Below are 6,000 nucleotides of genomic sequence, written 5' to 3' on the forward strand. Positions count from 1 at the left end.
GTCAGAAGAGCCATCAGAGATCCTTTAAGCAACTAGAGTTGGTCCCAGGGATCTTCAGAGCCAAACAGCAGCTGAATGACCTGCTTGATGTAATCTATCAGCAGGTTGGCTTGTCAGCTGAGATACCACTGCTTGTAAAGATGCAAGCCATTCATTGCCAACACCACATTCAGAAACATAGATGGTGAAGTGAAAAAGGCCAGGAGTCATGAAATCCCCCTTGGCTCTATAGGTTCCCCAACATGACTGCCTTACTGCCATGGATCTCTGGGCACACAACATGGCAGGTTTGAGAGAGTGAGCCCAGAGGCAGTGTCACAAATAAAAGGAGTGAAATCAAACCTTGAAATGCCCCTCACTAGCTCTCCTTTCAAGTTCCCAGGGCAACAAACTCTGGTTGATGTGACCAGGCTGCTCCAGATCTTTCAGCCTGGAGCCTGGTTTCAGGGACTCTTATGACTAGATGGAATATTTTACAAATCTGAGATGGTTTTAGTAGCCATGTCAACAAAATCATTCCCTCTTCTTGAATCAAAATGCTTGTTTGGGTTGATCACTTATCTTGAACCATTCATTGCTTATTAATTATCCACTAGGGGATATTGTTCCTCTTGTTTGCTCAAGAACTCATACCCAGACCTGTAATCTAATTTTCTCAGAGTCCACTCTCTACTGGTCTGCCTAGGTTCCATGCTGAGTTTTGTTAAATTAACTTGCAGACTTTTTTCTATGTGAAAGAGTCAGGCCTAAGCACAGATGTCATGTCTAAGCCAATCACACTCATCTAATTCTAAGTCATTTTTTCCTTAGAAGAGTGAATTTCTGTAGCAAGAAAGAAAGAAAGAAAGAAAGAAAGAAGAAAGAAAGAAAGAAAGAAAAGAAAGATTAAATAGATAGATAGATAGAATAGGGATCCATCATTTTCTCCATCTCAGTCTCATTGCTCCCTTTGTCCTTTACACCTGATTATTTCACCATTGTCTGAAAGGAAGCCAAGGCAAATTGTGTAGTAACTGAACCATGTTTGTTTCCACGGCTTAAAATCTGGATGATGGAAGGCTCTAAGAGACTGAAATTCCACTGAGGACGATGATCTCCAGACTTGGTTGTTTGTTTTGAAAACAAAATTGTCCCCTATGTCCCTGGAAAACAGAATTGGACACTTTAAAATGTTGTAGCAGATACTTGATATTACCACACAACTGAGTATGCATGGAAATGTTAATTGGGGTCAACTTCTAACATGCTTTATAGGTTTCTTTCTTTTTTTTTTAAATTGGGTCTCCACTCGTCTAGGCTACCCAGAGGACTTCTCCCACTCTGATTGGGCTGGATTGCTTTAACCTGCTCTGTTTCTGACCTAGGTGTACAGCTCCCCCGGTCCTTCCTCAAAGACAGGCCAGCCCTGAGATGTGGCAGGATGAGGCAGCTGAAGCCCTTTTCATATTTTGGATTTAATGGGAAACTGTAAAAAAAACAACATTATTATAGAAATGTGCTGTTTGCATTCACCCCTCCTCAGGTTATCTGGTAGATCCACCCACTCTGGGGGGCTCACTATATTTAACAAATTCCAAACTTCACGTGAAACCTGATTGGCTCAGCTCCCTTCCTTAGCTCGAGAGTTCTGCTAGCCCTTAGCCACTTTTGCAGGGATAATAGGAGTGTGGCATTATGCCCAGCTCTTTATAGGTTTCTGATCTCTCCTCTGACACTACACACACACACACACACACACACACACACACACACACACACACACACACACACATACACACACACACACACAACTTTTGCTACAACTGGAGCCTATGTCCCTCTAAAGTCATTGATCCCAAGGTCTCCCATACTGAATCTCATCCTAGGGAACTATCATCTGATCATTGGGATCTTCCCTTTCCCCCCTCACTCTGTCGTTATCTTTTTATATGATCCCAGGCATGTTACTTACATTCTGGTGAGCCTTAGCCACCTTTACTTCTCAGGTGGCCAAATGTCCATTTCTCTTGGTAATACTTTATGGGTTTTATTTCTTAAAGGAGGTGGTCTATGAACTTAAGGATTAAAAATGTATAAAAAGGGAAAAGAACACTGATTCTAATGTCAGAAGATTCAAATCTGGTCTCTAGTACTACCTGTGTGACTTCAGGCAAGTCACTTAACCTCATTGGCCTCAGTTTTCTCATCTGCAAAATGAATGGATTATACCAAATAGTCTATGAGGGCTACTAGGTTCTACGTTTATGACTCTATGGAAAAAATGCTACTTGGCAGTCTCTTGATCAGTCTTTTATTAAGTATCTACTTACATATGTTTAAAGTATCTATAATACAAAATATCTACAATGCTTTTATTAAGTATCTACTATATACTGAGTTCTGAGCTACCTACTAGGGGATATAAGGAGAAAAGAGGAATAGTCTATGCCTTCAAGGAGCTTACCTTCTATTGGGGGAAACAATATGTATCTATTGGCATATACAAAATATCTGTAGAATAAATTACAAATATCAGGGACCTGTAATTCAACACCAGACAGGGAAGGATGAAACCCTAGGACCACCACTGGTTTTTCACTGGACCCATGACCCATTCTGATCTACTGATCTGTAAATCTATGGATATGGCTTGGTGTAATCATTCAGGCTTCCCTTGAATAAGCTAGTCTAATGATCACAAGTGTAGCATCTGGGGAGGGTGCCCTCTCTAACTTACAGTGGGTCACCCCAAAAAAATAATTACCCAAGGTTCAAGGTTCTACTTGGCTCCCGGCTAGTTAAAAAAAACCCATAGCTCACTACCCGACCCACCCCCCCGCCATGTTTTTATCTTTAATAGTCAGAAGACATAATTCATTCAAAGCAAAAGCATTTAATGAAGTGACATAGTAAGAAAAACAGCAGTAAAAAATTTCCCCCTAAATCTCTTGAAAACATACAGACCTTCAGGAAAGAATGGACAGAAGTAGGGCATGGAAAGATATGTAGAGGAAACACATGGAAAGATATGTAGAGGAAACAAGTGTGGCCACTTACGCCTTTAACACTGATGTCTTCTGCTGATGACATTGTGTTGCTCCCACTGTTCTCCGCTGGTTATATATTTTCTGCCAAACGCTGCTTCCTTGGATGCTATTATAAAGGACATGGTCTCAGCTGGAGGATGGTCTGCTGGACACAGAGCAGACTTTAGACACGTAGTCTCCCCTGGATGTATAGCATCTATCAGATGCTGCTTTTCTGGACATGGAGTCTCTGTCAGACATTGACACACGGTCTCTGTTGGACACAGAGTCTCTACCAGATGCTGCACACGTATTCTTCGCCAAATGCTATCAGGAACAACCGTCTCCTCTTGTTACATGGTTGTAACTTCCAGCTTGAACTTCCAACTTTTGCCTCAGCTGAAATTCTTGACTATCTCTTTCTCATGAGAAGAATGATCATTGCCTTGCTCTCGTAGTTCAAAACCAGAGGCTATTTTTTCACAATTCTTTTAGAAAATCTGCCACTCTTGGGTGAGGAGGCAGGAAGAGCACTAAACTTTCTGGTTGCACAGCGATAAAAGTAAGCCCAACAAAGCCATTGCACTCCCTGCCTGCATATATCCTATTGTGTATGTGTATGTATGTACATGCATTAGATAGTAAGGAGCCGTCTTACACATTTTGTTGAATGAATCAGCTATTTCAGCTTTTCCTAAATATAACAAATTCTCATGAGCTCTGCTGACTTCTTTTCTCTTGCTTTAAGCTATTTCTAATGGCCTCTCTCTGCTACCATTTATATTTCTTTCTGCTCATCAAATTTCCTGTGATTTTCTGAGTTGCCTAAATATTAGCTTGACTATTTTTTTTTCATCTTAGCCCCCTTTCCTGATGCTTGTACATTCCAGGCACCTGCTCTCACTTGGCTAGTCATGCATCTCATGTAAACTACATTCAATTTCTCCTATGTCACTGCAAACATTTGCATTTTCTAATGCTCAATTTGCATTTTGATTACTCTTCCCCAAGCCATCCCAAGGCACCATCAAATATCTAGGGGAAAGGGTTTTCACTACAGTTGAGCAAACAAAGCTCATGGGGGTCACATGTACCAATACCATTCCCTATCTACAAGGTTTTCACCTGTTCTCCAATATTAGGTTAATCAGTTTTTCACCATTGAGCTACAAAAATCTGAGTTAATTTAGGAAAAGGATAAGGGTCTAGGTAGCAATTATCTTTAAGATATAACTTCAAATAAATAAACTTTGTGGATGCCTTTTATTTTTATATCTTGGTCATTTCTGGACCCACCCCTCCACACTAAGCCTTCCATTTTAAGAAAAAGAAACAGGTAAATTAAACCAACCAGCACAAAGACTATGTCTGACAGTGTATGCAACGCTTTGTACCTATAGCCTCCACCTTTCTATTGAAAGGACATGATATGTATGTCTTGTCATTTGTTCTCTGGGACCAAGACTGTTCATTACAGTTACTTACAGTGTGGTTTCCATTTAGTGGGGTTTTTTCCTGTTTATATTATTGTAGTTATTATGTATATTATCCTCTCAGTTCTTCTTATTTGACTCTACATTTGTTCACATAAGTCTTCTCCTTTTTCTCTGAATTCCTCATGTTCATAATTTCATATGGAACAGTAATATTACATTTCATTGATTGACTGCAATTTGTTCAGTAACCACTTTGTTACCGGTTTTTTTTTTTTGTTGCTATCACGAAAGTGTTGCTATCAATATTTTGTAGGTGTTTATTTATGTATTTGACCTCCTTGAGGTATGGGGCTAGGAGAAAGATTGCTGAATAGGAACATGAACATAAATAGTTTTGTGACTTTTCTGTAGAAATTTAAATTGTTTTCTAAAAGAATTGGACCAATTCATTCCTCTTAATGACAAGCCTGTCTTCTCATATCCATAACACCGATTTTCTATCTTTCGTATCTTTAGGGATATGTGGTGAGACTTCAAAGTTGTTTTAATTTATTAAAAATTTAATTTATTCTTAGTGTTCTGTAGTATTTTCATATAGTAGTTGATAACCTACAACTCTTGTTTTGAAAACTATATACTTTAATCATTTATCCTGCTCAAGAAAAAAAGTGATACTATAAATAGGAAATGGCTCTTATTCTTATATATTTGTGTTTATATAGCTTATATAAGACAAGAAATATCATAGTGTTTATCACAGGTATTTGATGCAAATCTTTTCCCCCTCAACAGCTCATGAAAAAGCTTCCTTTTAAAGTTTTAAGTAATTGAAATTGTGCATTTTATCTTTTGTAATCACTCTACTCATTGCTTGATTTAATTTTTTTCCCTTTAGATATCAATGTGAAATGTACCACCTTCTATTCTCTTTTGTGAGAAATTTTTGAATTAGTGTCTTGTGCTCATTTATAGCTTATAATAATATACAGTGTGATATGCTAGTTTAAGCCTAATTTCTTCCACACTGCTTTCTAGTTTTCTCAGTAGTTCTTGATCAATTATTTAAAAACTGAGCTATCAAGTTCGATTGTTTTTGTATCTTGATGTTCTAGTCTGTTGTACTCATCTACTTTTTTTTCTTTATTATTTCCTCTAAGATTCTAGACCTTTTGTTTCTCAAAAACGTATTTAATAAAATGGATTTTGCTACATTTTTTAGTTCAAAAACTAAACTTATGAGATTTTAATTAGCAAAACACAATATTTTAATTAATTTAGGCAGTATTATCATTTTTAAATTATATTGGTGCTGCCCAACAATGAACAATATTACCTCAACAATTATTTGTCTTCCTTTATTTCTATAAAGAATGCAGTTGAATTTACACATGTTCTAAGAGTATCTTGTCAGGTTAATTCCCAGACATAATTAATAGTTTTTATTAGTTTCTTTAATAATCCTCAGGGGTTTTCCACATTGATTATAGAAGCTGGATTGTAGTCTTTCCCACTTAATCCCCTGTTAGCCTCATCAATTTCAATATCATAACTTTTATTTT

Source organism: Phascolarctos cinereus, unplaced genomic scaffold (genome assembly GCF_003287225.1).
Source record: "Phascolarctos cinereus isolate Bilbo 61053 unplaced genomic scaffold, phaCin_HiC Scaffold_9;HRSCAF=440, whole genome shotgun sequence".
Lineage (NCBI taxonomy): Eukaryota > Metazoa > Chordata > Mammalia > Diprotodontia > Phascolarctidae > Phascolarctos > Phascolarctos cinereus.